Raw genomic sequence first — 27,997 nt, forward strand, 5'->3', positions numbered from 1 at the left:
CACAGAAATCCTCCAGGGATGATTGAGAGGGGATTCTGTCTCTTTCTCAAACTGTCTTATGTGTTGACCCTCTCATAGAAGTTTAGCCAGTCTTCCGTTCTCCATCTATCTTCATGGATGGACAATGCATCCTTTTTTTCACTTCACCATGAAGGATTCTGAGACTGGACAGGGGGCCAGGAGAAGGTTTCTTATGCCCAATAACTCAACATAAAGAAACGTAAATCTCATCCTAGTCTTGTTCAAAAAAAGGCACTCACCTTGTGCTCCTTACCTAGGCATAGCCCAGGAGTCTCTGATCTTTTGATATTACTAGTCCCCAGTTGGTGAAACACCTCCATGGTTTGGGCAAGGAAGTGAATGAATGGAGGTCTTTACTTACAGGCCAATAGTTTTAGCTAAAGTTTATTTAAGATATTCTGCCTGCTAATATTATTTTTAATAAAATTTATTTATTTATTTATTTCTCCATTAGGTCTCTGTTGCTGCACATAGGCTTTCTTTAGTTGCGATGAGTGAGGGCCACTCTTCCTTGTGGTGCATGGGCTTCTCACTGTGTGGCTTCTCTTATTGTGGAGCATGGGCTCTAGGCGCATGGACTTCAGTAGTTGTGGCGCACAGGCTTTATTGCTCTGTGGCATGTGGGATCTTCCTAGACCAGGGATCTAACCCACGTCACCCGCATTGGCAGGCAGATTCTTAACTGCTGAGCCACAAGGGAAGTCCCTGCCTGCTAATATTTTAAAAAAGACTCGAACCTAAGTGTCCATCAACAGATGAATGGATAAAGAAGATGTGGCACATATATACAATGGAATATTACTCAGCCATAAAAAGAAACGAAATTGAGTTATTTGTAGTGAGGTCGATGGACCTAGAGTCTGTCATACAGAGTGCAGTAAGTCAGAAAGAGTAAAACAAATACCGGAGGAACTTCAAGATGGCGGAAGACTAAGACGCAGATATCACCTTCCTCTCCACAAATACATCAGAAATACACCTACATGTGGAACAGCTCCTATAGAACACCTATTGAATACTGGCAGAAGGCCTCAGACCTCCCAATAGGCAAGAAACTCTCCAAGAACCTGGGTACAGCAAAACAAAAAAGAAAAAACAGAGACAAAAGAATAGGGATGGGACCTGCACCTCTGGGAGGGAGCTGTGAAGGAGGAAAGGTTTCCACACACTAGGAAGCCCCTTCGCGGGCGGAGACTGTGGGTGGCAGAGGGGGAAGCTTCAGAGACAAGGAGGAGAGCACAGCAACAGGGGTGCGGAGGGCAAAGCGGAGAGATTCCCGCACAGAAGAATGGTGCCGACTAGCACTCACCAGCCCGAGAGGCTTGTCTGCTCACCTGCCGGGGCGGGCGAGATGGGGAGCTGAGGCTTGGGGTTTGGTTGGAACGCAAGGAGAGGACTGGGGTTGGCTGTGGGAACACAGCCTGAAGGGGTTAGTGCACCACAGCTAGCCGGGAGGAAGTCCGGTAAAAAGTCTGGAGCTGCCGAAGAGGCAAGAGACTTTTTCCTGTCTCTTTGTTTCCTGGTACGCGAGGAGAGGGGATTAAGAGTGCCACTTAAAGGAGCTCCAGAGACGGGCGCGAGCCGTGGCTATCAGTGCTGACCCCACAGATGGGCATGGGACACTAAGGCTGCTGCTGCAGCCACCAAGAAGCCTGTGTGCGAACACAGGTCACTATCCCCCCCCCCCACCCCCGGGAGCCTGTGCAGCCCGCCACGGCCAGGGTCCCGAGATCCAGGGACAACGTCCCTGGGAGAACGCACGGTGCGCCTCAGGCTGCTGCAACGTCACGCTGACCTCTGCCGCTGCAGGCTCGCCCCGCATCTGTACCCCTCCCTCCTCCCGGCCTGAGTGAGCCAGAGCCCCCGAATCAGCTGCTTCTTTAACCCCATCCTGTCTGAGCAAAGAACAGACGACCTCAGGCGACCTACATGCAGAGGTGGGTCCAAATCCAAAGCTGAACCCCCAGAGCTGTACGAACAAAGAAGAGAAAGGGAAATTTCTCTCAGCAGCCTCAGGAGCAGCGGATTAAATCTCCACAATCAACTTGATGTACCCTGCATCTGTGGAATACGTGAATAGACAACATACCATCCCAAATTGAGGAGGTGGACTTTGGAAGCAAAGGTATAATTTTTGCCCCCTTTTTCTATTTTTGTGAGTGTGTATGTGTATGCTTCTGTGTGTGATTTTGTCTGTATAGCTTTACTTTTACCATTTGTCCTAGGGATCTGTATGTCTGTTTTTTTCTTTTTCACTTAAGAAATTTTTTTTCTTAATAATTATTTTTAATTTTAATAACTTTTTATTTTATTTTCTTTTATCTTCTTTCTTTCTATTTTTTCTCCCTTTTATTCTGAGCCGTGTGGATGAAAGGCTCTTGTTGCTGCAGCCAGGCATCAGGGCTGTGCCTCTGAGGTGGGAGAGCCAACTTCAGGATACTGGTCCACAAGAGACCTCCAAGCTCCATGTAATATCAAATGGCGAAAATCTGCCAGAGATCTCCATCTCAATGCCAAGACTCCATTCAACGACCAGCAAGCTACAGTGCTGGACACTCTATGCCAAACAACTAGCAAGACAGGAACACAACCCCACCCATTAGCAGAGAGGCTGCCTAAAATCATAATAAGGTCGCAGACACCCCAAAACACACCACCAGATGTGGACCTGCCCACCAGAGAGACAAGATCCAGCATCAACCACCAGAACACAGGCACTAGTCCCCTCCAACAGCAAGCCTACACAACCCACTGAACAAACTTTAGCCACTGGGGACAGACACTGAAAACAACGGGAACTATGAACCAGCAGCCTGCAAAAAGGAGACCCCAAACACAGTAAGTTAAGCAAAATGAGAAGACAGAAAAAAACACAGCAGATGAAGAATCCAGGTAAAAACCCACTAGAACTAACAAATGAAGAGGAAATAGGCAGTCTACCTGAAAAAGAATTCAGAATAATGATAGTAAAGATGATCCAAAATCTTGGAAATAGAATACAGAAAATACAAGAAACGTTTAGCAAGGACCTAGAAGAACTAAAGAGCAAACAAACAATGATGAACAACACAATAAATGAAATTTAAAATTCTCTAGAAGGGATCAATAGCTGAATAACTGTGGCAAAAGAATGGATAAGTGACCTGGAAGATAAAATAGTGGAAATAACTACTGCAGAGCAGAATAAAGAAAAAAGAATGAAAAGAGTTGAGGACAGTCTCAGAGACTTCTGGGACAACACTAAACGCACCAACATTCGAATTATAGGGGTCCAAGAAGAAGAAGAGAAAAAGAAACGGACTGAGAAAATATTTGAAGAGATTATAGTTGAGAACTTCCCTAATATGGGACAGGAAATAGTTAATCAAGTCCAGGAAGCACAGAGAGTTCCATAGAGGATAAATCCAAGGAGAAACACGCCAAGACACATATTAATCAAACTATCAAAAAGTAAATACAAAGAAAACATATTAAAAGCAGTAAGGGAAAAACAACAAATAACAAACAAGGGAATCCCCATAAGGTTAACAGCTGCTTTTTCAGCAGAAACTCTGCAAGCCACAAGGGAGGGGCAGGACATATTTAAAGTGATGAAGGAGAAAAACCTACAACCAAGATTACTCTACCCAGCAAGGATCTCATTCAGATTTGATGGAGAAATTAAAACCTTTACAGACAAGCCGAAGCTAAGAGAATTCAGCACCATGAGACCAGCTTTACAACAAATGCTAAAGGAAGTTCTCTAGGCAGGAAACACAAGAGAGGAAAGACCTATAATAACAAACCTAAAACAATTAAGATAATGGGAATAGGAATATACATATCGATATTTACCTGAAATGTAAATGGATTAAATGCTCCAACCAAAAGACTGGCTGAATGGATACAAAAACAAGACCAGTGTATATGCTCGCTACAAGAGACCCACTTCAGACCTAGGGACACATACAGACTGAAAGCAAGGGGATGGAAAAAGATATTCCATGCAAATGAAAATCAAAAGAAAGCTGGGGTAGCAATTCTCATATCAGAAAAAATTGACATTAAAATAAAGACTATTACAAGAGACAAAGAAGGAAACTACATAATGATCAATGCAAGAAGAAGATATAACAATTGTAAATATTTATGCACCGAACATAGGAGCACCGCAATGCATAAGGGAAATACTAACAGCCATAAAAGGGGAGATCGATGGTAACACAATCATAGGGGACGTTAACACCTGACTTTCACCAATGGACAGATCATCCAAACTGAAAATAAATAAGAAAACACAAGCTTTAAATGATACATTAAACAAGATGGACTTAATTGATATTTATAGGACAAATCATCCCAAAACTACAGAATACACATTTTTCTCAAGTGCTCATGGAACATTCTCCAGGATACATCATATCTTGGGTCACAAATCAAGCCTTGGTAAATTTAAGAAAACTGAAATTGTATCAAGTATCTTTTCCGACCACAACGGTATGAGACTAGGTACCAATTACAGGAAAAATTATGTAAAAACTACACGCACATGGAGACTAAACAATGCACTATTTGATAATCAAGAGGTCACTGAAGAAATCAAAGAGGAAATAAAAAATACCTAGAAACAAATGAGAATGAATACACAACGACTGAAAACCTATGGGATGCAGCAAAAGCAGTTCTACAGGGGAAGTTTATACCAATAAAATCCTACGTTAAGAAACAAGAAACATCTCAAATAAACAACCTAACCTTACACCTAAAACAATTAGCAGAAGGAAAGAAATCATAAAGTTCAGATCAGAAGTAAGTGAAAAAGAACTGAAGGAAACAATAGCAAAGGTCAATAAAACTAAAAGCTGGTTCTTTGAAAAGATAAACAAAATTGATGAAACATTAGCTAGACTCATCAAGAAAAAAAGGGAGAAGACTCAAATCAATAGAATTAGAAATGAAAAAGGGGAAGTAAAAACTGATGCTGCAGATATACAAAGGATCATGAGAGATTACTACAAGCTACTCTATGCCAATAAAATGGATAACCTGGAAGTAATGGACACATTCTTAGAAATGCACAACATTGAGAGACTGAACCAGGTAGAAATAGAAAATATGAACAGACCAATCACAAGCACTGAAATTGAAACTGTGATTAAAAATCTCCCAACAAACAAAAGCCCACGGCCAGATAGCTTCACAGGCAAATTCTATGAAACATTTAGAGAAGAGCTAACACCTATCCTTCTCTAACTCTTCCAAAATATAGCAGAGGGAGGAACACTCTCAAACTCATTCTACGAGGCCAACATCACCCTGATACCAAAACCAGACAAAGATGTCACAAAGAAATAAAACTACAGGCCAATATTACTGATGAACATAGATGCAAAAATCCTCAACAAAATACTAGCAAACAGAATCCAAGAGCACATTAAAAGGATCATACACCATGATCAAGTGGGGTTTATTCCAGGAATGCAAGGATTCTTCAATATATGCAAATCAATCAACGTGATACACCATATTAACAGGTTGAAGAAGTAAAACCATATGATCATCTCAATAGATGCAGAGAAAGCTTTTGACAAAATTCAAGACCCATTTATGATAAAAACCCGACAGAAAGTAGGCGTAGAGGGAACTTTCCTCAACATAATAAAGGCCATATATGACAAACCCACAGCCAACATCATCCTCAATGGTGAAAAACTGAAACCATTTCCACTAAGATCAGGAAAAAGACAATGTTGCCCACTCTTACCACTATTATTTAACATAGTTTTGGAAGTTTTAGCCACAGCAATCAGAGAAGAAAAAGAAATAAAAGGAATCCAAATCAGAAAAGAAGAAGTAAAGCTGTCACTGTTTGCAGATGACATGATAATATACATAGAGAATCCTAAAGATGCTACCAGAAAACTACTAGAGCTAATCAATGAATTTGGTAAAGTAGCAGGATACAAAATTAATGCACAGAAATATGGCATTCTTATACACTAATGATGAAAAACCTAAAAGTGAAATTAAGAATACACCCGCATTTACCGTTGCAATGAAAAGAATAAAATATCTAGGATAAACGTACCTAAGGAGATGAAAGACCTGTATGCAGAAAATTATAAGACACTGATGAAAGAAATTAAAGATGATACAAACACATTGAGAGATTTACTGTGTTCTTGGATTGGAAGAATCAACATTGTGATTATGACTCTACTACCCATAGCAATCTACAGATTCAATGCAATCCCTGTCAAACTATCACTGGCATTTTTCACAGAAGTAGAACAAAAATTTCTCAATTTGTATGGAAACACAAAATACCCCCAGTAGCCAAAGCAATCTTAAGAACAAAAAATGGAGCTGGAGGAATCTGGCTCCCTGTCTTCAGACTATACTACAAAGCTACAGTAATCAAGGAATTATGGAACTGGCACAAAAACAGAAATATGGATCAATGGAACAGGATAGGAAACTCAGAGATAAATCCACGCACATGATAAATCCATGCACATATAGACAGCTTATCTTTGATAAAGGAGGCAGGAACATACAGTGGAGAAAAGACAGCCTCTTCAATAAGTGGTGCTGGGAAAACTGGACAGGTACATGTAAAAGTATGAAATTAGAACAGTCCCTAACATTATACACAAAAAAACCCCTCAAAGTGGATTACAGACCTAAATGTAATGCCAGACACTACCAAACTCTTAGAGGAAAACATAGGCAGAACACACTATGGCATAAATCACAGCAAGATCCTTTTTGACCCACCTCCTAGAGAAATGGAAATAAAAACAAAAATAAAGAAATGGGACCTAATGAAACTTAAATGCTTTTGCACGCAAAGGAAACCATAAACAAGACCAAAAGAGCACCCTCAGAATGGAAGAAAGTATTTGCAAATGAAGCAACTGACAAAGGATTAATCTCCAAAATATACAATCAGCTCATGCAGCTCAATATCAAAAAAACAAACAACCCAATCCAAAAATGGGCAGAAGACCTAAATAGACATTTCTCCAAAGAAGATATACAGATTCCCAACAAACACGTGAAAGGATGCTCAACATCATTAATCATTAGAGAAATGCATATCATAACTACAATGAGATATCATCTCACACCGGTCAGAATGGCCATCATCAAAAAATCTACAAACAATAAGTGCTGCAGAGGGTGTGGAGAAAAGGGAACACTCTTGCACTGTTGGTGGGAATGTAAATTGATACATCCAATATGGAGAACAGTATGGAGGTTCCTTTAAAAACTTAAAAAAGAACTATCATACCACCCAGCAATCGCACTACTGGGCACATACCCTGAGAAAACGATAATTCAAAAAGAGTCATGTAGCAGAATGTTCATTGCAGCTCTATTTACAATAGCCAGGACATGGAAGCAACCTAAGTGTCCATCAACAGATGAATGGATAAAGAATATGTGGCACATATATACAATGGAATATTACTCAGCCATAAAAAGAAATGAAATTGAGATATTTGTAATGAGGTGGATGGACCTAGAGTCTGTCATACAGAGTGAAGTAAGTCAGAAAGAGAAAAACAAATACTGTATGCTAACACACATATATGGAATCTAAGAGAAAAACAAACAAACAAAAAACGTCATGAAGAACCTAGGGGTAAGACGGGAAGAATGACACAGACCTACTAGAGAATGGACTTGAGGATATGGGGAGGGGGAAGGGTAAGCTGTGACAAAGTGAGAGAGTGGCATGGACACATATACACTACCAAACGTAAAATAGATAACAAGTGGGAAGCAGCCGCATAGCCCAGGGAGATCAGCTCGGTGGTTTGTGACCACCTAAAGGGGTGGGATAGGGAGGGTGGGAGGGAGGGATATGCAAGAGCGTAGAGATATGGGAACATATGTATATGTTTAACTGATTCACTTTGTTATAAAGCAGAAACTAACACACCATTGTAAAGCAATTATACTCCAATGAAGATTAAAAAAAAAAAAAGACTCCAATCTTTTGAAATTGTGGAGAAAATACATTCAGTGTACCTACAAAGCAGAGGTAGCCTGAGAAAAATTTAGGGTCAGGGGAAGAGATTAATAACAATGTTTAGAAGAAGAACCAGAATTTGCCTTTGGCCTATTTCAGAATCTGAAATCAACCAGTTAGGAGAGTGAATAGAACCTACAACACTGGAACCTACAGTCCACTAGGAGAAAGGGAAATGGGTAGAGATTGGGGAAGTCCCACAACCTTTTCCAATCCTACTGTAGGAAAAAATTAGTTATTTCCTCTCTCTTCTACTCCTACTCTTGGCTTTTAAAATTTCTTACCCTTCAGATATATTTTTCAGTGGGCTATGACCTGATTTTACCTTCATGGCAGTAAGAGAGACTCTACTATGTTGTTGGTCTGAAAATGAAAATTGGGATATTCATGGACTATGATTAGACTCCAGGTTCCATAATCACTGAATATGATTTGCTCCTAAGGAAGCTCTTGACCGTGTCATGTAGGAACCCAGGGATGGAGCCCAGGTGAGAAATCAAGGAGTCATTCTCCACTGTACATTGTTGTTCACCTTCTGTGTGTTCCATACATCATCCCAGCGTGCCCCCTCCTGATGTACGGCCTGTCAGATGCAAGCTAATGCGCCATGTTGCACGCATCTGTGCCCACCTAGCAGACCACTGAGAAGGCTTCTTCAGAAAACCTCAGTCTCCTCTTTTTCTCCAAGTTTTATCAGTTCCAGACACTTTATTGGCGCTAATCAATGTTTATTGAGTGAAAGTACAGAGGTCGATTTAGCAAGGTAGTTAAACGATAGAAAAAAATAACCCCACCAGCAAGCTGAGGCTAAACCCCAAGGAGAACTTCCTTCGTGTTTCCTTATCTGAGTTATTGTGTTGTCTATGGTTCAGCGACCCCACAGGTCTGCCGCTCGGCGACTCTCTAGATGTCCCAACGACTCCCACTCAGTCTCTGCTTCTTTCCTCAGGCCCTGCATTGTCCCTTTGTGTCTTTCTGTCAGCTCCAGCAAGAGAACAGAGATGTGGCCAGTCATGACACAAGTGAACCTATCTATATAACAGAAACAGAATCATGGACATAGAGAATAGTCTGGTGGTTGCCAAGGGGGAGGGGGTTGGGGAGGGGGTGGAGTGAGAGGTTGGGGTTAGCAGATGTAAGCTATTACATATAGAATGGATAAACAACAAAGTCCAACTGTATAATGCATAAAAATATATTCAATATACTATGAGAAACCATAATGGAAAAGAATATAAGAAAAAGAATGTATACATATGTATAACTGAATCACTTTGCTGTACAGCAGAAATTAACACAGCATTGTAAATCAACTATACTTTGATAAAAAATATTAAAACTAAAAGCAGGCATAGGCAATATGTAAACAGATGGGCATGAGTGTGTTCCAACAAAATGTTGTTTACAAAAACAGGTGGGCTGTAGTTTACTGACACCTGATTCAGTCCCCGACTTTCTGCATCACACTCTGTCTCACTTCTCCCTGCTTGAGGTCTCTCGCACCTGGTGTTTCTGGTCTGTTTTATTTATCTGTTCCAATTGCTATTTCTGATCATCTGTCTTTCTTTTTCTGTATTCCACCTCAACCATAACTCTACTCAGCCTTCTTATTCTCTCCTACGAGGACTTATCGATGGTCTCCTTGGGGGCTTCCTTTCTCTCACCTGCCTCTCTGGGCTGTTCTCAGCCTCTGGGACTCAAGTGGCTTGAAGAAGCTTGGAGCGGGGTCCTTTTACCCTGGGCTCAGCCTAGCAGGAAGAAACCAGAGGGTTTTTCCCACCTTTTCCTGATGTCACGATGTCTCACTCAGTTCTTGAAAACACTCGCCATATACCCTCTTTGCACTCAAAACTCTAGTTTGGTAGCTTTGGGGTGAATAAAAACATTTCTATTGGGCTTCCCTGGTGGCACAGTGGTTGAGAGTCCGCCTGCCGATGCAGGGGACACGGGTTCGTGCCCTGGTCCGGGAAGATCCCTCATGCCACGGCGCGGCTGGGCCGGTGAGCCATGGCCGCGGAACCTGCGCGTCCGGAGCCTGTGCTCCACAACCGGCGAGGCCACAACAGTGAAAGGCCCGCATACCGCAAAAAAAAAAACCAAAACAAAAGAAAACAAACAAAAAAAACATTTCTACTACCTCTGGAAGGATTTAGTTTGTGGTGAGGCAGAGGGATATAGGAATAAATGCATTTTCTTCAAATGTACTTGCTCCTGCAGTGGAGTTTGGGTGAATATATCTTGACCTCTACCTTATATATTTAAAAAAAATTTATACTTTATTTATTTTTGGCTGTGTTTGGTCTTCATTGCTGCACACAGGCTTTCTCTAGTTGCGGCGAGAGGGGGCTACTCTTTGTTGTGATGGGCAGGCTTCTCATTGCGGTGGCTTCTCTTGTTGTGGAGCATGGGCTCTAGGCGTGCGGGCTTCAGTAGTTGTGGTGCATGGGCTCAGTAGTTGTGGCTCGAGGGCTTAGTTACTCCGCGGCATGTGGGATCTTCCCTGACCAGGGATCAAACCCATGTCCCCTGCATTGGCAGGCGTATTCTTAACCACTGCGCCACCAGGGAAGTCCCAGACCCCTACCTTATATTTTAAACAAAAATTAGTTCTGGGTGGATTATAGATCTACATTTGAATGGTAAAATGAAAGAACTTAAAAAAAGGGAGCGAATATCTTCATGATCCTGACAATAGCAAGAACTCCTCAAACAGTGACTAAAAAACATAATTATAAGGGGTAAATGATCAATTAGATTTCATTAAAATTAAGAACTTCTGGTTGTTAAAAGACACCACTATGATTGTAAAAGTGCAAGCCACAGAGATGGAGAAGCTATTTGCAATACATATATCTCACAAAGGACTTGTGTCCAGAACACACACACTCACACACACACTCCTACAGATCAACAAGAAAACAAGAAACAAAAATAGAAAAATGTCCAAACAAATTTAACAGGTAGTTTACGGAAGGGTATTTCTAAATTTCCAATAAATATATAATAAAGTGCTCAATCTCAACAGTCACAAGAGAAATGAAAATTGAAACCATAATGTATTATCTCCACATCACCACTGAAATGGCTAATGTGAAAAAGACAACACCAAGATTGCTTAGTGTGTGGAACAGTTAAAACATTTATATACTTATGATGGTAATAAAAGTTGTATTAAAAATTTGGAAAAATTAGCAGCATCCACTAGAACAGAACTTTTTATCCTCTGATCCAGTCAATATACCCCTAGGTATGTACCCAACAGAGGTATATACATATAGTAACAAAAATATATGAATGCAAATGTTCACAGTAACACCATTTAAAATTTTTTAAATTGAAAACTGCTAAAATGCCTGCCAACAGTAAAGTGGATACATAAATAGTGGTATATTCTGAGAAAGAAAGACTATAAAATGAGAATGAACTACAACTATGATCCACAATTACACACTAGGAAATGAATGAATCTCATAAGCACAATTTTGAAGGAAAAATCCAGACAATAAATAATTTCTCCTGTATGATTTCCTTTTTATGAATTTCAAAATAAGAAAATCTGATCTGTGGTGTTAGATGTCAGGATAGTGGTGCTATTTAGGGGTGGGTAGTATCTGGGAGGAGACACAAAACGATGGGTCACTGGAATGTTGGTAACATGCTATTTCTTCATCTGTAGATTGGTTATATGGTTTCAGCTAGTGAAAGTTTTTTGTCCTTTTTTGTTTTGTTTTTAGATCTTTATTGGAGTATAATTGCCCTACAACGGTGTGTCAGTTTCTGCTCCACAACAAAGCAAATCAGTTATACATATACATATGTTCCCATACCTCTACGCTCTTGCATCTCCTTCCCTCCCACCCTCCCTATCCCACCCCTCTAGGGGGTCACAAACCACCGAGCTGATCTCCCTGTGCTATGCGGCTGCTTCCCACTTGCTATCTATTTTATATTTGGTAGTGTATATAGGTCCATGCCACTCTCTCACTTTGTCACAGCTTACCATTCCCCCTCCCCATATCCTCAAGTCCATTCTCTACTAGGTCTGTGTCTTTCTTCCCGTCTTACCCCTAGGTTCTTCATGACATTTTTCTTTTTTTGGTTCTGCATATATGTGTTAGCATAAGGTATTTGTTTTATGCTTATTTATTTATTTATTTATACATCTACGTTTGGCTGTGTTGGGTCTTCATTTCTGTGCGAGGGCTTTCTCTAGTTGTGGCAAGTGGGTGCCACTCTTCATCGCGGTGCGAGGGCCTCTCACTGTTGCAGCCTCTCTTGTTGTGGAGCAAAGGCTTCAGATGCGCAGGCTCAGTAGTTGTGGCTCACGGGGCTAGTTGCTCCGCAGCATGTGGGATCTTCCCAGAGCATGGTTTGAATCCCTGTCCCCTGCATTAGCAGGCAGATTCTCAACCACTGTGCCACCAGGGAAGCCCTGTTTTTTGCTTTCTGACTTACTTCACTCTGTATGACAGACTCTAGGTCTATCCACCTCACTACAAATAACTCAATATCGTTTCTTTTTATGGCTGAGTAATATTCCATTGTACATATGTACCACATCTTCTTTATCCATTCATCTGTCGATGGACACTTAGGTTGCTTCCATGTCCTGGCTATTGTAAACAGAGCTGCAATGAACATTTTGGTACATGACTCTTTTTGAATTTTGGTTTTCTCAGGGTATATGCCCAAGAGTGGGATTGCTAGGTTGTATGGTAGTTCTATTTTTAGTTTTTTAAGGAACCTCCATGCTGTTCTCCATAGTGGCTGTATCAATTTACATTCCCACCAACAGTGCAAGAGTGTTCCCTTTTCTCCACACCCTCTCCAACATTTACTATTTCTAGATTTTTTGATGAAGGCCATTCTGACTGGTGTGAGATGATATCTCATTGTAGTTTTGATTTGCATTTCTCTAATGATTAATGATGTTGAGCATTCTTTCATGTGTTTGTTGGGAATCTGTATATCTTCTTTGGAGAAATGTCTATTTAGGTCTTCTGCCCAATTTTGGATTGGGTTGTTCGTTTTTTTGTTATTGAGCTGTATGAGCTGCTTGTAAATTTTGGAGATTAATCCTTTGTCAGTTGCTTCATTTGCAAATACTTTCTCCCATTCTGAGGGTTGTCTTTTGGTCTTGTTTATGCTTGTCTTTTTTGTGCAAAAGCTTTACAGTTTCATGATGTGCTGTTTGTTTATTTATGTTTATATTTCTATTTCTCTAGGAGGTGGGTTAAAAAGATCTCACTGTGATTTATGTCATAGAGTATTCTGCCTATGATTTCCTTGAAGAGTTTTATAGTGTCTGGCTTTACATTTAGGTCTTTAATCCATTTTGAGTTTATTTCTGTGTATGGTGTTAGGGAGTGTTCTAATTTCATACTTTTACATGTACTTGTCCAATTTTCCCAGCACCACTTATTGAAGAGGCTGTCTTTTCTCCACTGTATATTCTTGCCTCCTTTATCAAAGATAAGGTGACAATATGTGCGTGGGTTTATCTCTGGGCTTTCTATCCTGTTCCATTGATCTATATTTCTGTTTTTGTGCCAGGACCATACTGTCTTGATTATTCCAGCTTTGTAGTATAGTCTGAAGTCAGGGAGCCTGAGTGCTCCCGCTCCGTTTTTCGTTCTCAAGGTTGCTTTGTCTATTCGGGGTCTTTTGTGTTTCCATACAAATTGTGCAATTTTTTGTTCTAGTTCTGTGAAATATGCCATTGGTAGTTTGATAGGGATTGCATTGAATCTGTAGATTGCTTTGGGTAGTAGAGTCATTTTCACCATGCTGATTCTTCCAATCCAAGAACATGGTATATCTCTCCATCTATTTGTATCATTTTTAATTTCTTTCATCTGTGTCTTAAAGTTTTCTGCATACAGGTCTTTTGTTTACTTAGGCAGGTTTATTCCTAGATATTTTATTCTATTTGTTGCAATGGTAAGTGGGAGTGTTTTCTTAATTTCACTTTCAGATTTTTCATCATTAGTGTATAGGTATGCCAGAGAATTCTGCGCATTGATTTTGTATCCTGTTACTTTACCAAAGTCATTGATTAGCTCTAGTAGTTTTCTGGTAGCATCTTTAGGATTCTCTATGTATAGTAAAATGTCACCTGCAAACAGTGACAGCTTTACTTCTTCCTTTCTGATTTGGATTCCTTTTATTTCTTTTTCTTCTCTGATTGCTGTGGCTAAAACTTCCAAAACTATGTAGAATAAGAGTGGTGAGAATGGGCAATCTTGTCTTCTTCTTGATCTTAGTGGAAATGGTTTCATTTTTTCACCTTTGAGGATCATGTTGGCTGTGGGTTTGTCATATATGTCCTTTATTATGTTGAGGAAAGTTCCCTGTATGCCTACTTTCTGTCGGGTTTTTATCATAAATGGGTGTTGAATTTGTTGAAAGCTTTCTCTGCATCTATTGAGCTGATCATATGTTTTTTCTCCTTCAATTTGTTAATATGGTGTATCACACTGTTTGATTTGTGTATATTGAAGAGTCCTTGCATTCCTTGAATAAACCCCACTTGATCATGGTGTATGATCCTTTTAATGTGTTCTTGGATTCTGTTTGCTAGTATTTTGTTGAGGATTTTTGCATCTATGTTCATCAGTGATATTGGCCTGTAGTTTTCTTTCTTTCTGACACCCTTGCCTGGTTTTGATATCAGGGTGATGGTGGCCTCGTAGAATGAGTTTGGAAGTGTTCCTCCCTCTGCTATATTTTGGAAGAGTTTGAGAGGGATAGGTGTTAGCTCTTCTCTCAATGTTTGATAGAATTCACCTGTGAAGCCATCTGGTCCTGGGCTTTTGTTTGTTGGAAGACTTTTAATCACAGTTTCAATTTCAGTGCTTGTGATTGGTCTGTTCATATTTTCTATTTCTTCCTGGTTTAGTCTCGGCAGGTTGTGCATTTCTAAGAATTTGTCCATTTCTTCCAGATTGTCCATTTTATTGGCTTAGAAGTGCTTGTAGTAATCTCTCATGATCCTTTGTATTTCTGCAGTGTCAGTTGTTACTTCTCCTTTTTCATTTCTAATTCTATAGATTTGAGTCTTCTCCCTTTTCTTCTTGATAAGTATGGCTAATGGGTTATCAATTGTCTTTATTTTCTCAGAGAACCAGCTTTTAGTTTTATTGATCTTTGCTATTGTTTCCTTCATTTCTTTTTCATTTATTTCTGCTGTGATCTTTATGATTTCTTTCCTTCTGCTAACTTTGGGTTTTTTGTGTTCTTCTTTCTCTAATTGCTTTAGGTGCAATGTTACATTGTTTACTTGAGATGTTTCCTGTTTCTTAAGGTAGGGTTTTATTGCTGTAAACTTCCCTCTTAGAACTGCTTTTGCTGCATCCCATAGATTTTGAGTCGTCGTGTCTCCATTGTCATTTGTTTCCAGGTATTTTTTTGATTTCCTCTTTGATTTCTTCAGTGATCACTTCGTTATTAAGTAGTGTATTGTTTAGCCTCCATGTGTTTGTATTTTTTACAGCTCTTTTCCTGTAATTGATATCTAGTCTCATAGCGTTGTGGTCGGAAAAGATACTTGATATGATTTCAATTTTCTTAAATTTACCAAGCCTTGATTTGTGACACAAGATATGATGTATCCTGGAGAATGTTCCATGAGCACTTGAGAAAAACGTGTATTTTGTTGTTTTTGGATGGAATGACCTATAAATATCAATTAAGTCCATCTTGTTTAATGTATCATTTAAAGCTTGTGTTTCCTTATTTATTCTCATTTTTGACGATCTGTCCATTGGTGAAAGTGGGATGTTAAAGTCCCCTACTATGATTATGTTACTGTAGATTTTGCCTTTTATGACTGTTAGTATTTGCCTTATGTATTAAGGTGCTCCTATGTTGGATGCATAACTATTTACAATTGTTATATCTTCTTCTTGGATCGATCCCTTGATCATTATGTAGTGTCCTTCTTTGTCTCTTGTAATAGTCTTTATTTTAAAGTCAATTTTGTCTGATATGAGAAATGCTACCCCAGATTTCTTTTCATTTCCGTTTGCATGGAATATCTTTTTCCATCCCCTCACTTTCAGTCTGTATGTGTCCCTAGGTGTGAAGTGTGTCTCTTGTAGATAGCATATATACGGGTCTTGTTTTTGTATCCATTCAGCCAGTCTGTGTCTTTTGGTGGCAGCATTTAATCCATTTACATTTAAGGTAATTATTGATATGTATGTTCTTATTCCCATTTTCTTAATTGTTTCAGGTTTGTTATTGTAGGTCTTTTCCTTCTGTTGTGTGTCTTGCCTAGAGAATTTCCTTTAGCATTTGTTGTAGGAACTTAGAATGTTTTTAGGACAGTAAGCACTTTGGATTTTATTCTGACATGGGATGATATTTGATAATTTCAGTAAAGACAGTGAATAATATTAATGTCTTGATATGATTTCTGCAGTTTTTCTGATAAGGGATTGTGGCGCAAAATAGGAAGAAAGAGACAAGATAGGTGACTTTTGCAGTGGTTCAGAGGAAGGATAATACTGACTCCAACCAGGATAAGAACACTGGAGATAATGAGAAGATGAAAAGTGATTCTATTCTTAGTACAGAATTTTGGGGAGAAATTATATGTGCGAGGGGAGGACACGAGAAATCAGAGATGAATCCTAGGGTTTAAAATGTATTATTATTTAAAAATTATTATTTAGTTTGTGGCTTGAGCATCTTTTCATACATGGTGACATTGTTGTATATATTGAGTGGATAGAAAATATTCCATAAATGATAGATGTGACAATGTTACATAAAAAAGATAATGAGCAGATGTTTTAAACAACTTCATAACAATAAGTTCTACAACTTATATGAAAAGTACAAACTCATTGAAAATCAAGTAACAAGAACTAACACATAAAGAAAATTTGGATAGCTCTGTAATTATCTTTTGATGTGTCAGCTTGACTAGGCTACAATCCCTAGTTATTCAAACACTGTTCTAGGTGTTGCATAAAGGTAGATGCGATTAATGTTCATAATCAAATGACTATGAGTAAGGGAGAATATACTAGATAATCTGGGTTGGTCTGATTCAATAGTTGAAAGGCCTTAAGAGTAGAACTGAAGCATGCCTGAAGCAATCCTATGCATCTACAGTAACTTCAGCCCATGACAGATAGTTTCAGCCTTCCATTCCTGGCAGTCAGCCCTATGGATTTTTGACTTGCTCAGCTGACAAGTCCTTGCAATATATCTCTTAATTTATATCTTCTACTGGTTCTGTTTCTCTGGTTGAACCTTGAGTAATACAGCCCCTATAATTATTAGAGAAATTTAACTCATAATTTAAAGCCTCCACATTTAGAAAACTCTGTGGTCAAATTGGTTAACTAGTGAACTGTATCAAAAACACTTAAGGGAGAAAAAATATTAATCATACATAATCTCTTTCACAAAACAGAGGAAGAGGGAATGAATACTCGCCAAGTCTAGTCAGGGATAATATAGCTCTGATATCGAAATTTGACAAGAACATTCCAAAAAGTAAAATTATGGACCAGCATCCATCATGAACACAGAAGCAAAAATCTTTAACAAAATATTAGTAAATTAAATCCTGCAATATATTAAGCGGATTTACCACAAGAATGCAAGATTTATTTAATTATTCTAAAAATAAGTCAATGCAATTCACCAAAATTAACCGAATAGAGGAGAAAAATCACACTATTATTTCAAAAGATGTAGAGAAAGCATTTGACAGAATTCAACACACATTCATGATAAAAGTTTCTGCAGAATAGTAATTGAATGGAATTATCTCTGATGAAGTTCACCTATGAAAAACCTACAGCTAACATCATGCTAATTGTGAAATATTTTCCCCTAATATCAGGAGCAAGGCAAGTATATCTCAACTCATTACTTCTATTCCACATTTACTGGAGGTTCTAGCTAGTGCAATAGGGTAAGAAAAATTAAAAAAATAAAAGCATGAATTGGAAAAAATGAAGCAAATATATCTTTATTAACAGATGACTGATGATATGTCTTTATTAACAGATGACATGTCTTTATTAACAGATAACAGATTTATAAGGAAGTTACACAAATATATATTGGAATTAAGTGACTTTAGCAATGCCACAGAATATAAGGCCAATATATAAAAATCAATTATATTTCTGTATACCATCACCAAACAATTGTAAATAAAATAAAAAATAAATTAACAACAGCATAGAAATCATAAAGTATTAGAACTATATTTAACAAAAATGTGCAAGACTTCTATACTGAAAACATTTATAAAACAATCCAGAGAAAAATTCAAGAAGATATAAATGAAAGAACTGATATACAGAGTTCATACATTGGATAACACACTACTTAAAATATATCAGCCGTCTTAAATTAATCTATTGATTCCTTGTAATCCCAATAAAAATCCTGGCTGGCTTTTTTTGGGAGAAATTAACAGGCCAAATTTAAAATTTATATGGAAATGGAAAGAATCTAGACTAATCCAAACAATCTGGGAAAAGAACAAAATTGTGGGTCCCACACTATCTGATTTCAAGACTTAGACTTGAAGTCTAAGATATTCATCCATCAAGAATGTGTGGCTTTGGTATATGATAGACATACAGATCAATGGAACAGTATAAAGAATCCAGAAATAGGGCTTCCCTGGTGGCGCAGTGGTTGAGAGTCCGCCTGCTGCTGCAGGGGACACGGGTTCGTGCCCCTGTCTGGGAAGATCCCACATGCCGTGGAGCGGCTGGGCCCATGAGCCATGTCCGCTGAGCCTGCGCGTCCGGAGCCTGTGCTCCGCAACGGGAGAGGCCACAACAGTGAGAGGCCCACGTACCGCAAAAAAAAAAAAAAAAAAAAAAAAAAAGAATCCAGAAATAGACGCAACATTTATGGTCAAGTAAAATGTGTAAATGACCAAAAAACATGTGAAAAAATGCTTAACAGCATTACTAATCAGGGAAGTGAAGTTAAAAACCCCATGAGATACCATTTCAGATCATGAAAATGGCTAAGATTAAAGTAAGTGACTTAAACAAGTGTGGCAAGGATGTGGAACAATTGGAACTCTCATACAATGCTGGTGAGAGTGCGAAATGGCACAACCAGTTTAGAAAACAATCTGGCAGTTTCTTATAATGTTAAACATACATCTCTGTTATGACCAAGAAGCTTCATTTCTAAATATTTATTTAAGAGAAATAAAAACATATATCCATAAAAGACTTGTACATAAATATTCATAGTAACTTTTTTTGAGTAGCTCCAAATTGAAACAATCCAAATATTTATCAGCATATAAATGGATGAATAAATTGTAGATAATTCACACAGTGGAATACCCTAGCAATAAAAAAAAGCCTTTAAAAACTATTGATAAAAGCAACAGCATGATGGATATCAAAACATTATGTTCGGCAAAAAAAGTCAAATACAGCAGAGTGAGTTCTGTATGATTCTGTATGTATGATGTTCTAGAATAAGCAAAACTCACCCTTGGTGATAGGAATCTGAACCGTGGATGCCTTTGGGAGGGAATTAAGTAGAAAGGGGTATTGGAAATACTCTATATCCTCCTTGTGCTCAGATATTACAGGAACTGTTATGATAGGATCATGGTATCTATCCACTTAACTCATCGCCTAAGTTCTAAAATTATTCTCCTAGAAGTCTACATACTTGAGTTATATTATCCACATTAGGCATAATAAAAAGACGTATTATTTTTTTCTGATTTACATGTTTCTTTTTATACATTTTTATTGGAGTATAATTGCTTCACAATGCTGTGTTAGTTTCTGTTGTACAACAAAGTGAATCAGCCATATGTATACATATATCCCCATATCCCCTCCTCTTGAGCCTCCCTCCCACCCTCCTTATCCCACCCCTCTAGGTTGTCGCAAAGCACTGAGCTGATCTCCCTATGCTATGCTGCTGCTTCCCACTAGCTGTCTATTTTACAGTTGGTAGTGTATATATGTCGATGCTACTCTCACTTCACCCTTGCTTTACTCTTTCACTTTTACTCACAGTGGCTACAAAACCTTGTTGTATAAAATCTGAATCAGCTTTCTTGACCATCGACAAGTGCTTTCTTGGAAAGCTCCAGAAGTTCTGATAAAAGTAGTCTTTATTATACTCATACAGACAAGGGTATGTTATTTCTTCTTCATGGATTCTCTTCCAGGTGAAAGGAAAATGTTAGTATCTATACAGCTGCCAAACTGTGGAATTTTCTTTGAAAGTCAGGAGTTAGTTTTCAGGAACTGACATGAATTAGAACTGCTGGGAAAAGACTTGATATTTGCTCCAGACCCCAGCTACATGTAGGCTGAGAGGTCCCAAGTCAGTCCTCTTCATGGCACTGGGATCCTCTGAGGACAAGAACAGCTTGGACAGAACAATGGATGGAGTGATTCTGTCAGGTCAGGTATGGGGCTGGTGGATAATTAAGACTGATAAGCACACATTGATAGATGGATAAATGTATGTGTGGGCAATAAACTAATAGAGCATAGAGGAAGTTCAAGCAAGAATTTAAAGTTTGTTTTCTGTGTTCCCACTGCTGAACTGAGGTCTAGAAATATAAAATAATGTGTCTAGGGTCACACAGTGAATACTGGAACCCAGTAACCTGCTTGACAGTGCCCTATTCTTTCTGAGACATTATCAGCTCTCATCTCATGCTTGGCCAAATCTTAGTTTCCAGAGGGAAGGGAAGAGGAGAAGAGTCATTCCGTGAACTTTTATTGAGGACCTCATTTGTCCTGGAAACTGTTTGGTGTTGGGCATATAGCAGTGAGTAATACATGAAACTTAAATCCATCAAGGTCAGTGGACATTAAACAAATGGTTACATGAATAATTCTTTAATAATTCTATATATGTCATGAAAGAGCAGTTCAGGGTTATAAGAGGATAAAACAGGAGGAACTAACCTTGTGTAGAATAATCAATCAGAGTTAGCCTGAACACTCTACAGTACATGAAAATCAACTAGGGAAAGATAGCTCCTGGCTGAGAGACTGGCATGTGTTTTGGGTGGGAGGGAAGGAACGTGGAACGTATGAGGAGCAGAAAGGCCAGTGTGACCAGAGCTCATAAGCCAAGCCAGGGGAGCACGTTGTGACCCATGCTTCATGGGATTAGATATGTGGGGATAGCCAAACCATCATAGCCTTATGGCCCAATGTTAAGGAGGTCAGTTATGTTTTTAAGTGTAACAGGAAGCCACTGATGGGTATTAAGCAAATAACATAGTCTCACTTGTAGTTTGGCTGCAGTGTGGTGAATGGCTTATAGGGCATCAGGGGTTGAAGAAGACCAGTTGAGAGGCTCTTACAATTAGGCCAGGTGAGAACTGATGGTACCTGGATGAAGGTAGCATGAGTGAGATGGAGAAAGATAAATGGGAGAAATAGAGGCACTATCAGGTGGAACTGTTAAGCTCACAATATTAGCTCCAATTATTCTAATAATTCCTTGAGTCTGGTACCTGTGATAACGTCTATGCAGTCAAAATTATAACACAACTGATAAATACAGTTAAGTCTGCCCTCTTGGGTGCAGCCTCCCTGAGATGTTTAGTGTTCCATTTTTGATTTTAAATGAGCATCCAGGTCATTTACAGCTAGCAAAACTGAACCCCCTGACAGATATTTCAAATATGTGACTAATGTTGCCAGTTTTCATCTCAACTGGCCTGGATATAAATCCAATACTAATTTGAGCTTGTGGCAAATATATGTAATTTCCCTCCTCATTTTCCAATACCCTTTGAACACCTTACTATGTATGGGCTATTTTACAGACTTAAGCATCCTTTCTTTCCAAAGTAGAACCCAGAAAATCAGTCTCACAGTGTCTTTTACAGCTTGGGCTCTACCAATCAGAATTGCTCCAGAAAGAAGCAGTGGGAAGAGGGTCTCCTTGTAGAATACATTTTGCTGGCAAGGGTGGTGGCTCTCTTTTGCTGTTGGCTGAGGATGCAAGGGTGTGCTCCTGGCACAAATGTTGCATTGGTGGAGTGGAGACGGTGGTGGCAGCAGCTTCCTCACCAGGCCAGTTCTGTGGTGTGGTTTTGGGCATAGTTCCTTGATACTTAGCTTCAAACCTGGTTCTTTAGCTCTCCCAGCAGTTCCACCCAATAGCCTTTTAATAGCCTTTTAATAAGCTCTTTAATAGGCTTAGTCAGCCAGAGTGAGCTGGCTGAGATTATATAAAACTAGACGTTATTAATTACACAGTATGAAATTGTTCCCTGAAATGACATCATGAAATTGAAGTTCTCAGAAGTATGATTGAACAAGAAAAATAGGCCTGATCAAAGCTTCTGTTCATGTTTGGCTTACATCAGGGTTATGACAAACATTTATCAACAAGTAAGAGTAATGCATACTTCTATAATAGTCCAAAGAAACTATTTCACAGGGTCATCATATAGATGAATTTCTGAACCTACCTGCTAAAAATCAAAATATAGCAAAATAAAAAATGTATACATCTCTGAATTACTGATTGAATCTTTCCTGCCTGTGTGTGTGTGTGTGTGTGTGTGTGTGTGTATGTGTGTATGTGTATGGTGAGGAAGGTGCTGTGAAATTTCCTGAGGAAGCCATGAGCAGGTGAGAGAGTGGCCCCAGTGGGAAAGATCCAAGGCATAAACACTTCTAGAAGCTAAGGAGAGAAGTCCAGGCACTCCCAGGTCCAGGAAAGGAGCCCTCTGGAACATCTCAGACTCAGGACTTCTAGCCTCTGCTAAAACACCTCTAGTGACAAGCTGTAACTGCTTTTTAAGGAAGCCACTCTCCTGGGAGAAGATCTGCTTTGAGAAATGTCTGTCTTGTACCAAACTGAAACCTGCCTCATAACTTCTACTCACTCTCCCTATGTCTACCACTTGAACCTCATTAACAACTTGTGCATCCTCCTACAGTGCCTTTAGGCATCAATCTCTCTTGTCTTTCCCATCAAAACCTTCTCTTATTCAGGTTAAGCAATTCTGTTGCCTCTGCATTTCCACATATGACCCAGTCTGATGTCCTTTCTCTCCTCCCATGGAGACAGTGTTGACAGAGTTAGAGTCAGACAGACTCTATATTATTTACAAGATGCATAGCCAGGGGCAAGTTACTTAATCTCTGAGATAATTGCATTTATTATAAAGGCAATGCACTCCCAGTCCACATGACTTGATTCATATCTTGAGTCTACATTTTATACTTGTGTAATTGATCTTAAATGATTTAATACCTAGCCATAAATCATTTAAAAGACCAGTTGTTAGTGACTGTGAAGATTAAATTATTTAACACAAGTAAAGACCTGGCTCAGAGAAAGTGCTCCAAAAATCATATCGTTGTTATTCCCAGAATGTGGTAGTTCCTAGGAGGCTAATGGTCATGACAGAGAGGTTTTAGTCCCTGAGACTGAAAAAGGAGGTGAGAGGACAGAGTGCCCTTTACATTCAAGCTTAAACTTTATAGTAATACAGTTTAAATGAGAAAGCATTAATTGAAATAAAAAAGGTCTTCATAATTTCTTGCAGGTTTCTTAATTCTGGGGGAAGATGCTTTATCAGTAGTAGCAGCAGCAATACAAAGTGACTTGCCATACTTCTCTCCAGATCCTCGAATCTGTCCACTCAAGACTTGAGCCCTGCCCTACCTTGCAGTCAGCAGAAGTGCTTCCATCAAAGTTTCAATTCTATCTCCACAAGTCCTCTTCCTCCTCCACTTCCTCCTTCTCTGTCTTCTTTTTTTTAAAAAAATTATTTGTTTATTTGCTTGTTTGTATATTTAATTAATTATTTATTTATGGCTGTGCTGCACAGGCATGTGGGATCTTAGTTCCCTGACCAGGGATTGAAACCGTGCCCCCTGCATTGGAAGCGCGGAATCTTGCTCACTGGACCGCCAGGGAAGCCCCTCCTTCTTTTTAACTGTCTGGATCTCCAGAGTCTCCTATGGTCCCTCCTTTGTCACTTCTTCATCTCTCTTCTCTGGCTGGGCACTCACTCCTCTTTGCATTAGTTTCTACCCTTCCTAGTCTCAAATTCCACTCTCCCACAAGAAACCATGCTGGGGATGGATGCCAAGTGAACAGGAGGATGGCCGTCTTAGGGAACAAAGTTTTATTGGAGAAAGCAGAGAAGGAGCCAGCTGGGTTGTCTCTGGACCAGCTGGTCGAGGAAGTGGAGAGTATGCAAAGGATGGATTTAGCCCTCTATGAAGGTGGGGGAAGGGACTTAATATACATAGCCTTTTATTGAGTTGTCCACACTTCAGGACAATTTTGTTCAAATGGGAAGAGATCTAGAGAAGGGAATTAAACCTATGTCCTGAAGATCTTTCCTATCCAGAAGCTGGAAGAACTGACACTGTCTTGACCATTGCAGATGAGATAAAGGCAGCTCTCTTTCAGGAAATATCTTGAAAGTATGTTAATTCTGTTACTTATGGGAGATGCTCCCAAGAAAAATGATCAACTGCACTTTGGTTTGCTTTGCAATTACTACTGAGGACGTCACTTCTGCTAAGGTGGGCATTCCTCCTGATGTGGGGCATGCTTCTTCTGGCTGTGAGGTGGGTGCAGAATTCAGGATCCTTGGGTGTGGACAAGGCTCATGTATCTGGGGACCTTACATTTTTACTGCTGCTGAAAGGATGTCTTTCTTGGATTTAAGTAAACCTATAAGATACAGGAGACAAAAATGTTCAGACATCACATTTTCCCGATTTTGAAGTAAAGTTCCTTTTACTATAGATGAGAATCCCTGATCTTTTCAGCCTTGAAGTCCTCTAGCCAGGAGTGCTGATGCAATCCCATACTGCAAAGTTAAAACCTGCTTGCCAAATAATAGGATGTCTGGTGTCTTGAGACTGCAATCAGTGGCCCACACTAGACCAATGAGCCAGAGAAGGCTCCACAATGGCCCCAGAAATACTGACATTTCATGTGTGTTAACTTTGTTCTCTTTCAACTCAACTATCTCTTGTTTATTTTGCATTCTTTTTGTTTGTGTTAGAAAACCTAGCTTCAGAGCCATGAAGGAACTCCTCTAAAAGCAAACCACAGGCAAGTGAGAGGGGTTGCCAAATTATTTTTTTCCCTACACATCACCTTTCATCAGAACGGTGAATATTTTGAAAAAGATCTCATAAAAGGGATAGTTGAAGGAAAAAGGGTATTTAATGAGTTACTCTTCCTTTGCTATAGTCTACTTTGCCGTATTGTTTTCTTCCCAATATTAGACACTGAAATCCCCAGGGACAGACACTGTTCCTTTATTTTCAGCACCAACCCCAAGATCAGGCAAATAGTTGGTAGTCAGTACAAGTTTGTAAATAATGAAATAATATAGGAAATTTCAAAACATATAGTTTTATACAAATATACAAATAGTTAATTGACAGAATTTTCAACATTTCCTGTTCTTCTCTGAAAAGATTTCCTTAAACATATTTTTTCCTTCATCCTATGTATAAGCAAGCAACAGTCACAGTAAATCGAACAAAACAACTCCCCCCCACCACAAATCTAGTTTTTCTGATATGCAATTTCAAATATTTATGCCTCCTTTCTTTTTTTCACCTTGTTGCATTGTCAAGAACTCCAGGAAGGCTGAGTAAAAATGATAATAATGGGCTCCTTGATCTCATTCCTGATCTCAGAGGGGAACTTTCAATATTTCACTATTAAGTATGATGTTTCCTGTAGATATTTTTGCAGACACTCCGTTAGATTAGGGAAGAACCTTTTATTCCTAATTTGTGAAGCATATTTATCAGAAATAAAAGCTGAATTTTATCAAAAACTTTTAATATTAATCAAGACAGTTATGTATTTAAAACAATTATGATTACTTGCCTCCTGAATTGAAAACTGTCCCACTGTTTTTCATTCTCTGGAAGAATTTGCATAGAATTGGTGTCATTACTTCCTTAAAAATTTGGAACTCTAAGATACTAGTCAAATTCTAGTTCTCAACCTGTGTGGTGGATATATGGGTGCTCACTTTGTTATTTTAAAAAAAAGGATGCATATACTTTTCTCCTATATGTATTCATATACTTTTCTAAATTATGATACATTTTTTTATAATACAACTTTTAAATGAAAAATTTTGGAAGAATTCACAGTGAAGACTACTGGATCAGTATTCTTTGTGGAAAAGTTTTTAATAGCTGATTCATCTACTTTATGGAACTCTTCAGCTTTTAAATTTATTTTTGTATTAGTTCTTATAAGTTGTATTTTTATGGTTTGTCTAATTCAATTTTAAAATTTATTTGCTTAAAGTTATTCATAATGTTCTATTATTAGTTTTTGAATGCCTCTAGGATCTGTAGTGATACCGCTTTTTCCATTCCTAATATTGGTTATTTATTTTTCTCCTTTTATTTCTTGGCCAGTTGTCTAGGAAATTATTGTTACTAATACATTTTAAAACCATCTTTTGGCTTTGTTCATTTTTCTGTTTGTTTTATATTTTGCTTATTTCTATTCTTTATTATTTTCTTCTACTTTCTTTAAGTTAAATTTGTTCTATTTCTAGTTTCTTGAGATGGAAGTTTAAATAAATGATTTTCAGTTTTTTTCTTTTCTATTATATGTACTTGGGACTCTAAATTTCTCTCTCAATAGCACTGCATCAAATGAGTGTTGATATGTCACATTTTGATTATAATTCACTTAAAATATTTTATAATTCTCATAGGAATTTGATATGACCCATGGGTTATTTTGAATTATATTATTTAATTTCTAATTAGTTTGTGATTTTCTAATTACCCGTCTGTTATAAATTTCCAACTTTATTGCAATGTAGTTGAAGCATACATTCTGTATAATTTTAATCCTTTAAAATTTGTTGAGATATAGTATGACAAGCATGTGATCTGTTTTGGTAAATATTCCATAGGTATATTTTATTTGGTATGATATTCTATATATTACAATAAGGTCAAGTTTGTTAATTGCAATAGGGAGAAATTCTCTTTCCTTATTGATTTTTTTGTCTGCTTGTTGTATTAACTTTTGGAACTGGAATGTGATTTTGATTTGCCTCTATTTTTGTTCTGTCAATATTTTCTTTATGCATTTTGAAACCATGTTTTGAGATACATCCAGATTTAGAATTACTAAACCTTCTTGTTGCATTGATCATTTCATTCTTATGAAATGCCATTTTTTATCTTTAGAAAGGCTTCTTGACTTAAATTTTACTCTGTTTGGTATTATTATAGCTACATCAGGTTTCTTATGGCTATTTCTTACAAACTCTATCTTTTCTGTACTTTTACATTCAACTTTTCTGCTCCTTTTAATTTGGTGTGTCTCTTATAACAACATATAGTTTAAAGAAATCCAGTGTGACAATCTTGGTGTAATATTGGTGTATTTAGCCTAATAACATTTAATTAATTACTAATATCTACCGTCTTACTACATGTTTTATGTTCATTTTCTCTTGCCCTTTTCTGAATTAATATTTCTTTATATTTTATTTTCCTTTGATTAATTTCTTAGTTTTATATTCTTTTAGTATTACTGTAGATAATGAATATTTAGCTTATTAGAGTATAATGCAAATTTTCATATTATTACTCTTAACATTCCCTTGAATACTTAACTTTTTATCATCTCACCTCATGCAGCTTTAGATTTTGCCAAATATTTTCTGAACAATCAGTCATGTGTCACACTATCCCAGTGAGATGATCAAAAGCTTCTCTGTCTCTCAAAAGCTGAATGTCTGGGAAAGCTCAGAATATCAGTCTCTTGTTTTTTGTCAGAACTTGTAAATGCTCCCAGAGAAAAAGCAGCAGCTGCAAAAGTCAGCTCTTCTTTCTAAGATTTTCTCCTCTTTATGATATTAGTCTCTCTAGTCTTCATTTCTCTAGGAACTCTCTGAATTCTTTAAACAACTGGCTTTAAAATTATAACAAATTTTTCTAT

The 27,997-nt window shown here is 38.2% G+C and overlaps 1 long non-coding RNA gene across 4 annotated transcripts in view; it reads left to right on the top strand.

The window, feature by feature from the left end:
- LOC149750616 (uncharacterized) overlaps window positions 1–27,997 on the top strand; it is a 51,258-nt gene extending 23,261 nt beyond the window's left edge. For 3 of the 4 annotated variants that reach the window (XR_016393837.1, XR_016393838.1, XR_016393835.1), the window contains one exon: window positions 476–27,997. This is a non-coding gene — a long non-coding RNA (uncharacterized LOC149750616). The remainder of the gene's footprint in view (window positions 1–475) is intronic. The other variant, XR_016393836.1, reaches the window with a different exon arrangement.

Source organism: Delphinapterus leucas, chromosome 1 (genome assembly GCF_059928025.1).
Source record: "Delphinapterus leucas isolate spDelLeu-1000000601 "Yukka" chromosome 1, BTC_Dleu_Yukka2, whole genome shotgun sequence".
In the NCBI taxonomy this organism is placed as follows: domain Eukaryota; kingdom Metazoa; phylum Chordata; class Mammalia; order Artiodactyla; family Monodontidae; genus Delphinapterus; species Delphinapterus leucas.